At 37.4% G+C, this 17,268-nt stretch overlaps 1 protein-coding gene across 1 annotated transcript in view; it reads left to right on the forward strand.

The window, feature by feature from the left end:
* The window catches only part of LOC311100929 (small muscular protein-like), a 52,671-nt gene extending 40,566 nt beyond the window's left edge, over positions 1-12,105 (forward strand). Inside the window, exon 5 of the mRNA XM_084141907.1 lies at positions 10,343-12,105. The gene's annotated coding sequence lies outside the window, so the exon portion shown is untranslated. The remainder of the gene's footprint in view (positions 1-10,342) is intronic.
* Positions 12,106-17,268: the final 5,163 nt, after the last annotated feature.

Consider the following 17,268-nt stretch of genomic DNA (forward strand, 5'->3'; position numbering starts at 1 on the left):
GAATACCTGTTAGAGTTATGAATACCTATTAGTAGTTATGAATACCTATTAGGGGTTATGAATACTAATTAGGGGTTATGATACTATTATTGGTTATGAATACCTTTTAGGGGTTATGAATACCTATTAGTGGTTATGAATACCTATTAGGGGTTATGAGTACTATTAGTGGTTATGAATACCTATTAGGGGTTATGAGTACTATTAGTGGTTGTGAATACTATTTGGGTTATGAATACCTATTAAGGGTTATGAGTACTAATTAGGGGTTATGAGTACTATTAGTGGTTATGAATACCTATTAGGGGTTATGAATACCTATTAGTGGTTATGAATACCTATTAGGGGTTATGAGTACTAATTAGTGGTTATGATTACCTATTAGGGGTTATGAATACCTATTAGGGGTTATGAGTACTAATAGTGGTTATGAATACCTATTAGGGGTTATGAGTACTAATTAGTGGTTATGAATACCTATTAGGGTTTATGAGTACTATTAGTGGTTATGAGTACTAATTAGGGGTTATGAGTACTATTAGTGGTTATGCATACCTATTAGGGGTTATGAGTACTAATTAGGGGTTAAGAGTACTATTAGTGGTTATGAATACCTATTAGGGGTTATGAGTACTATTAGTGGTTATGAATACCTATTAGGGGTTATGAGTACTATTAGTGGTTATGAATACTATCTGGGTTATGAATACCTATTAGGGGTTATGAGTACTAATTAGGGGTTATGAGTACTATTAGTGGTTATGAATACCTATTAGGGGTTATGAGTACTATTTGGCTTATGAATACCTATTAGGGGTTATGAGTACTAATTAGTGGTTATGAATACCTATTAGGGGTTATGAGAACCTTTTAGGGGTTATGAGTACTAATAGTGGTTATGAATACCTATTAGGGGTTATGAGTACTAATTAGTGGTTATGAATACCTATTAGGGGTTATGAATACCTATTAGGGGTTATGAATACCTATTAGTGGTTATGAATACCTATTAGGGGTTATGAATACCTTTTAGGGGTTATGAGTACTAATAGTGGTTATGAATACCTATTAGGGGTTATGAGTACTAATTAGTGGTTATGAATACCTATTAGGGGTTATGAATACCTATTAGGGGTTATGAATACCTATTAGTGGTTATGAATACCTATTAGGGGTTATGAATACCTATTAGGGTTTATGAGTACTATTAGTGGTTATGAATACCTATTAGGGGTTATGAATACCTATTAGTGGTTATGAATACCTATTAGGGGTTATGAGTACTATTAGTGGTTATGAATACCTATTAGGGGTTATGAGTACTATTAGTGGTTATGAATACTATTTGGGTTATGAATACCTATTAGGGGTTATGAGTACTAATTAGGGGTTATGAGTACTATTAGTGGTTATGCATACCTATTAGGGGTTATGAGTACTAATTAGGGGTTAAGAGTACTATTTGGGTTATGAATACCTATTAGGGGTTATGAGTACTAATTAGGGGTTAAGGGTACTATTAGTGGTTATGAATACCTATTAGGGGTTATGAATACCTATTAGGGGTTATGAGTACTAATTAGTGGTTATGAATACCTATTAGGGGTTATGAATACCTATTAGGGGTTATGAATACCTATTAGGGGTTATGAGTACTTATTAGTGGTTATGAATACCTATTAGGGGTTATGAGTACTTATTAGTGGTTATGAGTACTTATTAGTGGTTATGAATACCTATTAGGGGTTATGAGTACTTATTAGTGGTTATGAGTACTTATTAGTGGTTATGAGTGCTTATTAGGGGTTATGAGTACTTATTAGTGGTTATGAGTACTGATTTGTATTATGAGTACTTATTAGGGGTTATGAGTTTTCTATATGGTCCTGGAAATATATGGTTTGTGTGTAGGTATGAAAAATGTATGCACTCACTAACTGTAAGTCGCTCTGGATAAGAGTGTCTGCTAACTGATAGCCGTCAACCTATCAGAGCTGCAGAATGTCAAGAGTGAACTACGATGGGTCACCAAGGAATAACACACACACTGGTACACACACACACACACACACACACACACACACACACACACACACACACACACACACTGGTACACACACACACACACACACACACACACACACACACACACACACACTGGTACAGACACACACACACACACACACACACACACCCACACACACACACACTGGTACAGACACACACACACACACACACACACACACACACACTGGTACAGACACACACACACACACACACACACACACACACACACACACACACACACACACACACACACTGGTACAGACACACACACACACTGGTACAGACACACACACACACACACACACACACACACACACACACACACACACACACACTGGTACAGACACACACACACACACACACACACACACACACACACACACACACACACACACACACACACACACACACACACTGGTACAGACACACACACACACACACACACACACACACACACACACACACACACACACACACACACACTGGTACAGACACACACACACACACACACACACACACACACACACACACACACACACACACACACACACACACACCCACACACACACATGTCCACTTCAACCATGAAAAACATTGCAGGAGCTGCAGTTTTAGGATTTCACTACAAGGTGTCAGTGTGAGCTGTGTATTCTTCTTATTAGAGTTATGAGTACTAATTAGTGGTTATGAGTACTAATTAGAGTTATGAATACCTATTAGGGGTTATGAATACTAATAGAGTTATGAATACCTATTAGTGGTTATGAATACCTGTTAGAGTTATGAATACCTATTAGTGGTTATGAATAACTATTAGAGTTATGAATACCTATTAGTGGTTATGAATACCTATTAGGGGTTATGAATACTAATTAGGGGTTATGATACTATTAGTGGTTATGAATACCTATTAGAGTTATGAGTACTATTAGTGGTTATGAATACCTATTAGTGGTTATGAGTACTATTAGTGGTTATGAATACCTATTAGTGGTTATGAATACCTATTAGGGGTTATGAGTACTATTAGTGGTTATGAATACCTATTAGTGGTTATGAATACCTATTAGTGGTTATGAATACCTATTAGGGGTTATGAGTACTACTAGTGGTTATGAATACCTATTAGAGTTATGAGTACTATTAGTGGTTATGAATACCTATTAGTGGTTATGAATACCTATTAGGGGTTATGAGTACTATTAGTGGTTATGAATACCTATTACAGTTATGAGTACTATTAGTGGTTATGAATACATATTAGTGGTTATGAATACCTATTAGTGGTTATGAATACCTATTAGTGGTTATGAATACCTATTAGGGGTTATGAGTACTATTAGTGGTTATGAATACCTATTAGGGGTTATGAATACCTATTAGTGGTTATGAATACCTATTAGGGGATATGAGTACTATTAGTGGTTATGAATACATATTAGGGGTTATGAGTACTATTAGTGGTTATGAATACTATTTGGGTTATGAGTACTATTTGGGTTATGAATACCTATTAGGGGTTATGAGTACTAATTAGTGGTTATGAATACCTATTAGGGGTTATGAATACCTATTAGGGGTTATGAGTACTAATAGTGGTTATGAATACCTATTAGGGGTTATGAGTACTATTAGTGGTTATTAATACCTATTAGGGGTTATGAATACCTATTAGGGGTTATGAGTACTAATAGTGGTTATGAATACCTATTAGGGGTTATGAGTACTAATTAGTGGTTATGAATACCTATTAGGGTTTATGAGTACTATTAGTGGTTATGAGTACTAATTAGGGGTTATGAGTACTATTAGTGGTTATGCATACCTATTAGGGGTTATGAGTACTAATTAGGGGTTAAGAGTACTATTAGTGGTTATGAATACCTATTAGGGGTTATGAGTACTATTAGTGGTTATGAATACCTATTAGGGGTTATGAGTACTATTAGTGGTTATGAATACTATCTGGGTTATGAATACCTATTAGGGGTTATGAGTACTAATTAGGGGTTATGAGTACTATTAGTGGTTATGAATACCTATTAGGGGTTATGAGTACTATTTGGCTTATGAATACCTATTAGGGGTTATGAGTACTAATTAGTGGTTATGAATACCTATTAGGGGTTATGAGAACCTTTTAGGGGTTATGAGTACTAATAGTGGTTATGAATACCTATTAGGGGTTATGAGTACTAATTAGTGGTTATGAATACCTATTAGGGGTTATGAATACCTATTAGGGGTTATGAATACCTATTAGTGGTTATGAATACCTATTAGGGGTTATGAATACCTTTTAGGGGTTATGAGTACTAATAGTGGTTATGAATACCTATTAGGGGTTATGAGTACTAATTAGTGGTTATGAATACCTATTAGGGGTTATGAATACCTATTAGGGGTTATGAATACCTATTAGTGGTTATGAATACCTATTAGGGGTTATGAATACCTATTAGGGTTTATGAGTACTATTAGTGGTTATGAATACCTATTAGGGGTTATGAATACCTATTAGTGGTTATGAATACCTATTAGGGGTTATGAGTACTATTAGTGGTTATGAATACCTATTAGGGGTTATGAGTACTATTAGTGGTTATGAATACTATTTGGGTTATGAATACCTATTAGGGGTTATGAGTACTAATTAGGGGTTATGAGTACTATTAGTGGTTATGCATACCTATTAGGGGTTATGAGTACTAATTAGGGGTTAAGAGTACTATTTGGGTTATGAATACCTATTAGGGGTTATGAGTACTAATTAGGGGTTAAGGGTACTATTAGTGGTTATGAATACCTATTAGGGGTTATGAATACCTATTAGGGGTTATGAGTACTAATTAGTGGTTATGAATACCTATTAGGGGTTATGAATACCTATTAGGGGTTATGAATACCTATTAGGGGTTATGAGTACTTATTAGTGGTTATGAATACCTATTAGGGGTTATGAGTACTTATTAGTGGTTATGAGTACTTATTAGTGGTTATGAATACCTATTAGGGGTTATGAGTACTTATTAGTGGTTATGAGTACTTATTAGTGGTTATGAGTGCTTATTAGGGGTTATGAGTACTTATTAGTGGTTATGAGTACTGATTTGTATTATGAGTACTTATTAGGGGTTATGAGTTTTCTATATGGTCCTGGAAATATATGGTTTGTGTGTAGGTATGAAAAATGTATGCACTCACTAACTGTAAGTCGCTCTGGATAAGAGTGTCTGCTAACTGATAGCCGTCAACCTATCAGAGCTGCAGAATGTCAAGAGTGAACTACGATGGGTCACCAAGGAATAACACACACACTGGTACACACACACACACACACACACACACACACACACACACACACACACACACACACACACACACTGGTACACACACACACACACACACACACACACACACACACACACACACTGGTACAGACACACACACACACACACACACACACACCCACACACACACACACTGGTACAGACACACACACACACACACACACACACACACACACTGGTACAGACACACACACACACACACACACACACACACACACACACACACACACACACACACACACACACACTGGTACAGACACACACACACACTGGTACAGACACACACACACACACACACACACACACACACACACACACACACACACACACTGGTACAGACACACACACACACACACACACACACACACACACACACACACACACACACACACACACACACACACACACACACTGGTACAGACACACACACACACACACACACACACACACACACACACACACACACACACACACACACACACACTGGTACAGACACACACACACACACACACACACACACACCCACACACACACACACACACACACACACACAAACACCCACACACACACATGTCCACTTCAACCATGAAAAACATTGCAGGAGCTGCAGTTTTAGGATTTCACTACAAGGTGTCAGTGTGAGCTGTGTATTCTTCTTATTAGAGTTATGAGTACTAATTAGTGGTTATGAGTACTAATTAGAGTTATGAATACCTATTAGGGGTTATGAATACTAATAGAGTTATGAATACCTATTAGTGGTTATGAATACCTGTTAGAGTTATGAATACCTATTAGTGGTTATGAATAACTATTAGAGTTATGAATACCTATTAGTGGTTATGAATACCTATTAGGGGTTATGAATACTAATTAGGGGTTATGATACTATTAGTGGTTATGAATACCTATTAGAGTTATGAGTACTATTAGTGGTTATGAATACCTATTAGTGGTTATGAGTACTATTAGTGGTTATGAATACCTATTAGTGGTTATGAATACCTATTAGGGGTTATGAGTACTATTAGTGGTTATGAATACCTATTAGTGGTTATGAATACCTATTAGTGGTTATGAATACCTATTAGGGGTTATGAGTACTACTAGTGGTTATGAATACCTATTAGAGTTATGAGTACTATTAGTGGTTATGAATACCTATTAGTGGTTATGAATACCTATTAGGGGTTATGAGTACTATTAGTGGTTATGAATACCTATTACAGTTATGAGTACTATTAGTGGTTATGAATACATATTAGTGGTTATGAATACCTATTAGTGGTTATGAATACCTATTAGTGGTTATGAATACCTATTAGGGGTTATGAGTACTATTAGTGGTTATGAATACCTATTAGGGGTTATGAATACCTATTAGTGGTTATGAATACCTATTAGGGGATATGAGTACTATTAGTGGTTATGAATACATATTAGGGGTTATGAGTACTATTAGTGGTTATGAATACTATTTGGGTTATGAGTACTATTTGGGTTATGAATACCTATTAGGGGTTATGAGTACTAATTAGTGGTTATGAATACCTATTAGGGGTTATGAATACCTATTAGGGGTTATGAGTACTAATAGTGGTTATGAATACCTATTAGGGGTTATGAGTACTATTAGTGGTTATGAATACCTATTAGTGGTTATGAATACCTATTAGTGGTTATGAATACCTATTAGGGGTTATGAATACCTATTAGTGGTTATGAATACCTATTAGGGGTTATGAGTACTATTATTGGTTATGAATACCTTTTAGTGGTTATGAATACCTATTAGTGGTTATGAATACCTATTAGGGGTTATGAGTACTATTAGTGGTTATGAATACCTATTAGGGGTTATGAGTACTATTAGTGGTTGTGAATACTATTTGGGTTATGAGTACCTATTAGGGGTTATGAGTACTTATTAGGGGTTATGAGTACTATTAGTGGTTATGAATACATATTAGGGGTTATGAGTACTATTAGTGGTTATGAATACTATTTGGGTTATGAGTACTATTTGGGTTATGAATACCTATTAGGGGTTATGAATACCTATTAGTGGTTATGAATACCTATTAGGGGTTATGAATACCTATTAGTGGTTATGAATACCTATTAGGGGTTATGAGTACTATTATTGGTTATGAATACCTTTTAGGGGTTATGAATACCTATTAGTGGTTATGAATACCTATTAGGGGTTATGAGTACTATTAGTGGTTATGAATACCTATTAGGGGTTATGAGTACTATTAGTGGTTGTGAATACTATTTGGGTTATGAATACCTATTAGGGGTTATGAGTACTTATTAGGGGTTATGAGTACTATTAGTGGTTATGAATACCTATTAGGGGTTATGAGTACTATTTGGGTTATGAATACCTATTAGGGGTTATGAGTACTAATTAGTGGTTATGATTACCTATTAGGGGTTATGAATACCTATTAGAGGTTATGAGTACTAATAGTGGTTATGAATACCTATTAGGGGTTATGAGTACTAATTAGTGGTTATGAATACTATTAGGGGTTATGAATACCTATTAGGGGTTATGAATACCTATTAGTGGTTATGAATACCTATTAGGGTTTATGAGTACTATTAGTGGTTATGAATACCTATTAGGGGTTATGAATACCTATTAGTGGTTATGAATACCTATTAGGGGTTATGAGTACTATTAGTGGTTATGAATACCTATTAGGGGTTATGAGTACTATTAGTGGTTATGAATACTATTTGGGTTATGAATACCTATTAGGGGTTATGAGTACTAATTAGGGGTTATGAGTACTATTAGTGGTTATGCATACCTATTAGGGGTTATGAGTACTAATTAGGGGTTAAGAGTACTATTAGTGGTTATGAATACCTATTAGGGGTTATGAGTACTATTAGTGGTTATGAATACTATTTGGGTTATGAATACCTATTAGGGGTTATGAGTACTAATTAGGGGTTATGAGTACTATTAGTGGTTATGCATACCTATTAGGGGTTATGAGTACTAATTAGGGGTTAAGAGTACTATTAGTGGTTATGAATACCTATTAGGGGTTATGAGTACTATTAGTGGTTATGAATACCTATTAGGGGTTATGAGTACTATTAGTGGTTATGAATACTATCTGGGTTATGAATACCTATTAGGGGTTATGAGTACTAATTAGGGGTTATGAGTACTATTAGTGGTTATGAATACCTATTAGGGGTTATGAGTACTATTTGGGTTATGAATACCTATTAGGGGTTATGAGTACTAATTAGTGGTTATGATTACCTATTAGGGGTTATGAATACCTATTAGGGGTTATGAATACCTATTAGTGGTTATGAATACCTATTAGGGTTTATGAGTACTATTAGTGGTTATGAATACCTATTAGGGGTTATGAGTACTATTAGTGGTTATGAATACCTATTAGGGGTTATGAGTACTATTAGTGGTTATGAATACTATTTGGGTTATGAATACCTATTAGGGGTTATGAGTACTAATTAGGGGTTATGAGTACTATTAGTGGTTATGCATACCTATTAGGGGTTATGAATACCTATTAGTGGTTATGAATACCTATTAGGGGTTATGAGTACTATTAGTGGTTATGAATACTATTTGGGTTATGAATACCTATTAGGGGTTATGAGTACTAATTAGGGGTTATGAGTACTATTAGTGGTTATGCATACCTATTAGGGGTTATGAGTACTAATTAGGGGTTAAGAGTACTATTTGGGTTATGAATACCTATTAGGGGTTATGAGTACTAATTAGGGGTTAAGGGTACTATTAGTGGTTATGAATACCTATTAGGGGTTATGAATACCTATTAGGGGTTATGAGTACTAATTAGGGGTTAAGGGTACTATTATAATAATAATAATAATAATAATATGCCATTTAGCAGACGCTTTTATCCAAAGCGACTTACAGTCATGCGTGCATACATTTTTTTTGTGTATGGGTGGTCCCGGGGATCGAACCCACTACCTTGGCGTTACAAGCGCCGTGCTCTACCAGCTGAGCTACAGAGGACCATAGGACCACTATTAGTGGTTATGAATACCTATTAGGGGTTATGAATACCTATTAGGGGTTATGAGTACTAATTAGTGGTTATGAATACCTATTAGGGGTTTTGAATACCTATTAGGGGTTATGAATACCTATTAGGGGTTATGAGTACTTATTAGTGGTTATGAATACCTATTAGGGGTTATGAGTACTTATTAGTGGTTATGAGTGCTTATTAGGGGTTATGAGTACTTATTAGTGGTTATGAGTACTGATTTGTATTATGAGTACTTATTCGTGGTTATGAGTGCTTATTAGGGGTTATGAGTACTTATTTGGGTTATGAGTACTGATTTGTATTATGAGTACTTATTAGGGGTTATGAGTACTTATTTGTATTATGAATACTTATTAGGGGTTATGAGTACTTATTAGGGGTTATGAGTTTTCTATATGGTCCTGGAAATATATGGTTTGTGTGTAGGTATGAAAAATGTATGCACTCACTAACTGTAAGTCGCTCTGGATAAGAGTGTCTGCTAACTGACAAAAAAAAAAAAAAAAAAAAAAATAGGTAGTGTATGTTGTGGCACTGGACTGTTTTTAAAAACATGTAACTTTATGAACACTGTATGGTTCTGTCTTTATGAACACTGGATGGTTCTGTCTTTATGAACACTGTATGGTTCTGTCTTTATGAACGCTGGATGGTTCTGTCTTTATGAACGCTGGATGGTTCTGTCTTTATGAACGCTGTATGGTTCTGTCTTTATGAACGCTGTATGGTTCTGTCTTTGCCTGCGGTCTCCCTTATCTCAAGGGACTTCCTAGTTAAATAGAGGTTACATACAAATATGAAAACGATAACCTGGCTAAGTCTTTCTGTTTCTGTGTCCTTCAGCAGTGTTCCCCAACATGTCCTCCAGTACCCCCAACAGGTGGGTTGTAGCCTGGACAAGCACACCTGATTCAACTCATCCAGGGCTTGATGATTCGTTGACAAGTTGAATCGGGTGTGCTTGTCCAGGGCTAAAATAAAATCTGTTCTGTTGGGGGTACTGGAGGAGTTGGGAAACACTGTACAACAGGTTGATCATCAGACCCACACCCTCCTGCATCTTCTACTGATGGACTACAACTACCAGACCCATCCTGCATCTTCTACTGAAGGACTACAAGATCCACCCTGCATATTTTACTGATGAACTACCAGACCCACCCTACATCTTCTACTGATGGACTACAACTACCAGACCCATCCTACATCTTCTACTGATGGACTACAACTACCAGACCCATCCTGCATATTCTACTGATGGACTACAAGACCCACCCTGCATCTTCAACTGATGAACTACAATATTTGCCCTGCATCTTCTACTAATGAACTACAACTACCAGATCCACCCTGCATCTTCAACTGATGGACTACAACTACCAGATCCACCTTGCATCTTCAACTGATGGACTACAACTACCACCAGACTAACCCTTTCAGCTACAACAAACTATACCAGACTAATCCTAACCCTAACCCTATCAGCAACAGCCAACTATACCAGACTAACCCTAACCCTATCAGCTACAGCCAATCATACCATACCAGTGATCTGCAACAGGCCATCCACTTCAACCAACCCATAACTGGTTTAATATCCCATACAGTGAAGGTAGGGTTAGGGATAGACTGAATTGGAGTGAACTGAACTGAGCAATAACACAACCAGACCTGGTAGCTATAGGTCTCGGTGTTACCTTACATATTATAGACTACATCCAGACTAGTTATAGGGTGTGTTCGTAAATTCACTCTGGAGTGCAAGAGTGCGGTCAGAGTGCGCTCTCTGCGTTCGTAAAATCAGAGCATTGTCAGATTGTCCTTTAGTAAATTCAGAGTGTTTTGCTCTTGGAGCAATCAGAGCTCACACTGGACACTGGCGGAGTAGGGTTAATCTGATCATTCTGACCTCACAACGGCAGTGAAGCACCAAAGATAACTGGCTAAAGCTGGCTAGCTTGCTAGCTACTTCCAGACACAATGAGAGAACACCTCACTCTGACCATTTAACTCGCCCTAGCAGAGCTGGTTGGGATGTTATTCAGAGCGTTGGTGACTGTAACTATGCTGCTGGCAACAATTTCATTACGTTTCTTTGCCGACGTTTACTGACACCGGTCATATTCATCGGGTGCTCTTAACTTCAGTTATTTTGCACTCTGGTGCATTGAGACGAGAGGGCTATGGAATCTGATTAGATAGCCAGAGTGAATTTACTAACGCACCCATAGACATTATAACATTACAGCACTGTTACAGCTCTGCTACCTTTTACATCTTTAACTGTTAATGTGAACAAGACACAATCTGGAGAATGTATCTGGTGGATTTTGATGTCTTCAGAATATGTATGGTGGGTTGTGATGTCATCAGAATATGTATGGTGGGTTGTGATGTCATCAGAATATGTATGGTGGGTTGTGATGTCATCAGAATGTGTCAGGTGGATTGTGATTCAACAGAATGTGATTTGTTGGACTGTGATGACATCAGAATATTGTGATGTTTTAATTGTTTGAAATTCCCTTATTATTCTTTCATCAAAATGGTTTCTAGGAGATGATGGATTCCTTAGCAACTGTTGCAATAAATTATATATTGGTTGTACACAGCGGGACAGTCTCTTTCATACACACTACAGGCAGCCACACAGACAGACGCACACACACGCACACAAACACGCAAGCACACACGCACACACACGCACACACGCACACACGCACACACACAGAGAGAGTGCCCTGAAGGGAAAAAGCAGTGGGCAGCTGTGTCTAAATTTAGTTTCCACCTGGTCACAGTGCATTATACTGGTTCCAACTGCTAGTAGGGGTACTGATGACTACAATAAAAACAAAAACAATATGGCTACAGATCACAACACTATACCAAACTACAACACTATACCAGACTGCAAACTACAGACTACAGACAAACAGACTGGGGTAAAAAATGAAATGTAAGATTCATTACACACAGTGTATGTGTAAAAAATATATATATATATGAGTATGGTGACACCATATCCAGGAGAATGGAGAGCAAACACAAAAGGCACACACACAACAAACCCCTGACGCTAGTCACAGGTCTGTGAGCCAGACAGTTAATACAATAATCATGGAGCAGCAACAGTTACTAAAACAGAGTCATTATGAAACGACAGTTACTAAAGCTCAGTCATAGAGTAGCAACAGTTACTAAAGCACAGTCATTATGAAACGACAATTACTAACCCAGAATCAGGGAGCAACAACAGTTAGTAAAACAGAGTCATTATGAAACTACAGTTACTAACCCAGAATCAGGGAGCAACAACAGTTAGTAAAACAGAGTCATTATGAAACGACAGTTACTAACCCAGAATCATGGAGCAACAACAGTTAGTAAAACAGAGTCATTATGAAAGGACAGTTACTAACCCAGAATCATGGAGCAACAACAGTTACTAAAACAGAGTCATTATGAAACGACAGTTACTAACCCAGAATCATGGAGCAGCAACAGTTACTAAAACAGAGTCATTATGAAACAACAGTTACTAACCCAGAATCATGGAGCAACAACAGTTAGTAAAACAGAGTCATTATGAAACGACAGTTACTAACCCAGAAACATGGAGCAACAACAGTTACTAAAACAGAGTCATTATGAAACGACAGTGACTAACCCAGAATCATGGAGCAACAACAGTTAGTAAAACAGAGTAATTATGAAACGACAGTTACTAACCCAGAATCATGGAGCAACAACAGTTACTAAAAAATAGTCATTATGAAACGACAGTTACTAACCCAGAATCATGGAGCAACAACAGTTACTAAAACAGAGTCATTATGAAACGACAGTTACTAACCCAGAATCAAGGAGCAACAACAGTTACTAAAACAAGTCATTATGTAACGACAGTTACTAACCCAGAATCATGGAGCAACAACAGTTAGTAAAACAGAGTCATTATGAAACGACAGTTACTAACCCAGAATCATGGAGCAACAACAGTTAGTAAAACAGAGTCATTATGAAACGACAGTTACTAACCCAGAATCATGGAGCAACAACAGTTACTAAAGCACAGTCTTAGAGCAGCAACAGTTACTAAAGCACAGTCATAGATCAGCAACAGTTACTAAAGCACAATCATAGAGCAGCAACAGTTACTAAAGCACAGTCATAGAGCAGCAACAGTTACTAAAGCACAGTCATAGAGCAGCAACAGTTACTAAAGCACAATCATAGAGCAGCAACAGTTACTAAAGCAGTTATAGAGTAGCAACAGTTACTAAAGCACAGTCATAGAGCAGCAACAGTTACTAAAGCTCAGTCATAGAGCAGCAACAGTTACTAAAGCACAGTCATTATGAAACGACAGTTACTAACCCAGAATCATGGAGCAACAACAGTTAGTAAAACATAGTCATTATGTAACGACAGTTACTAACCCAGAATCATGGAGCAACAACAGTTAGTAAAACAGAGTCATTATGAAATGACAGTTACTAACCCAGAATCATGGAGCAACAACAGTTAGTAAAACAGAGTCATTATGAAACGACAGTTACTAACCCAGAATCATGGAGCAACAACAGTTAGTAAAACAGAGTCATTATGAAACGACAGTTACTAACCCAGAATCATGGAGCAACAACAGTTACTATAGCTCAGTCATAGAGTAGCAACAGTTACTAAAGCACAGTCTTAGAGCAGCAACAGTTACTAAAGCACAATCATAGAGCAGCAACAGTTACTAAAGCACAGTCATAGAGCAGCAACAGTTACTAAAGCACAGTCTTAGAGCAGCAACAGTTACTAAAGCACAGTCATAGAGCAGCAACAGTTACTAAAGCACAGTCTTAGAGCAGCAACAGTTACTAAAGCACAGTCATAGAGCAGCAACAGTTACTAAAGCACAGTCATAGAGCAGCAACAGTTACTAAAGCACAGTCTTAGAGCAACAACAGTTAGTAAAACAGAGTCATTATGAAACGACAGTTACTAACCCAGAAACATGGAGCAACAACAGTTACTAAAGCTCAGTCATAGAGTAGCAACAGTTACTAAAGCACAGTCTTAGAGCAGCAACAGTTACTAAAGCACAATCATACAGCAGCAACAGTTACTAAAGCACAGTCATAGAGCAGCAACAGTTACTAAAGCACAGTCTTAGAGCAGCAACAGTTACTAAAGCACAGTCATAGAGCAGCAACAGTTACTAAAACACATTCATAGCGCAGCAACAGTTACTAACGCACAGTCATAGAGCAGCAACAGTTACTAAAGCACAGTCATAGAGCAGCAACAGTTACTAAAGCACAATCATAGAGCAGCAACAGTTACTAAAGCTCAGTCATAGAGCAGCAACAGTTACTAAAGCACAGTCATAGAGCAGCAACAGTTACTAAAGCACAGTCATAGAGCAGCAATAGTTACTAAAGCACAGTCATATAGTAGCAACAGTTACTAAAGCACAGTCATAGAGTAGCAACAGTTACTAAAGCACAGTCATAGAGCAGCAACAGTTACTAAAGCTCAGTCAAAGAGCAGCAACAGTTACTAAAGCACAGTCATTATAAAACGACAGTTACTAACCCAGAATCATGGAGCAACAACAGTTAGTAAAACAGAGTCATTATGAAACGACAGTTACTAACCCAGAATCATGGAGCAACAACAGTTAGTAAAACAGAGTCATTATGAAACGACAGTTACTAACCCAGAATCATGGAGCAACAACAGTTAGTAAAACAGAGTCATTATGTAACGACAGTTACTAACCCAGAATCATGGAGCAACAACAGTTAGTAAATCAGAGTCATTATGAAACGACAGTTACTAACCCAGAAACATGGAGCAACAACAGTTAGTAAAACAGAGTCATTATGAAACGACAGTTACTAACCCAGAATCATGGAGCAACAACAGTTAGTAAATCATAGTCATTATGTAACGACAGTTACTAACCCAGAAACATGGAGCAACAACAGTTACTAAAGCACAATCATAGAGCAGCAACAGTTACTAAAGCTCAGTCATAGAGCAGCAACAGTTACTAAAGCACAGTCATAGAGCAGCAACAGTTACTAAAGCACAGTCATAGAGCAGCAACAGTTACTAAAGCACAGTCATAGAGTAGCAACAGTTACTAAAGCACAGTCATAGAGTAGCAACAGTTACTAAAGCACAGTCATAGAGCAGCAACAGTTACTAAAGCACAGTCATTATGAAACGACAGTTACTAACCCAGAATCATGGAGCAACAACAGTTAGTAAAACAGAGTCATTATGAAACGACAGTTACTAACCCAGAAACATGGAGCAACAACAGTTACTAAAGCTCAGTCATAGAGTAGCAACAGTTACTAAAGCACAGTCTTAGAGCAGCAACAGTTACTAAAGCACAATCATAGAGCAGCAACAGTTACTAAAGCACAGTCATAGAGCAGCAACAGTTACCAAAGCACAGTCTTAGAGCAGCAACAGTTACTAAAGCACAGTCATAGAGCAGCAACAGTTACTAAAACACATTCATGGCGCAGCAACAGTTACTGACGCACAGTCATAGAGCAGCAACAGTTACTAAAGCACAGTCATAGAGCAGCAACAGTTACTAAAGCACAGTCATAGAGCAGCAACAGTTACTAAAGCACAGTCATAGAGCAGCAACAGTTACTAAAGCTCAGTCAAAGAGCAGCAACAGTTACTAAAGCACAGTAATAGAGCAGCAACAGTTACTAAAGCACAGTCATAGAGCAGCAACAGTTACTAAAGCACAGTCATAGAGTAGCAACAGTTACTAAAGCACAGTCATAGAGTAGCAACAGTTACTAAAGCACAGTCTTAGAGCAACAACAGTTAGTAAAACAGAGTCATTATGAAACGACAGTTACTAACCCAGAAACATGGAGCAACAACAGTTACTAAAGCTCAGTCATAGAGTAGCAACAGTTACTAAAGCACAGTCTTAGAGCAGCAACAGTTACTAAAGCACAATCATACAGCAGCAACAGTTACTAAAGCACAGTCATAGAGCAGCAACAGTTACTAAAGCACAGTCTTAGAGCAGCAACAGTTACTAAAGCACAGTCATAGAGCAGCAACAGTTACTAAAACACATTCATAGCGCAGCAACAGTTACTAACGCACAGTCATAGAGCAGCAACAGTTACTAAAGCACAGTCATAGAGCAGCAACAGTTACTAAAGCACAATCATAGAGCAGCAACAGTTACTAAAGCTCAGTCATAGAGCAGCAACAGTTACTAAAGCACAGTCATAGAGCAGCAACAGTTACTAAAGCACAGTCATAGAGCAGCAATAGTTACTAAAGCACAGTCATATAGTAGCAACAGTTACTAAAGCACAGTCATAGAGTAGCAACAGTTACTAAAGCACAGTCATAGAGCAGCAACAGTTACTAAAGCTCAGTCAAAGAGCAGCAACAGTTACTAAAGCACAGTCATTATAAAACGACAGTTACTAACCCAGAATCATGGAGCAACAACAGTTAGTAAAACAGAGTCATTATGAAACGACAGTTACTAACCCAGAATCATGGAGCAACAACAGTTAGTAAAACAGAGTCATTATGAAACGACAGTTACTAACCCAGAATCATGGAGCAACAACAGTTAGTAAAACAGAGTCATTATGTAACGACAGTTACTAACCCAGAATCATGGAGCAACAACAGTTAGTAAATCAGAGTCATTATGAAACGACAGTTACTAACCCAGAAACATGGAGCAACAACAGTTAGTAAAACAGAGTCATTAT

The sequence above is a fragment of the Coregonus lavaretus genome, assembly GCF_964263955.1.
Source record: "Coregonus lavaretus genome assembly, chromosome: 2".
In the NCBI taxonomy this organism is placed as follows: Eukaryota; Metazoa; Chordata; class Actinopteri; order Salmoniformes; family Salmonidae; genus Coregonus; species Coregonus lavaretus.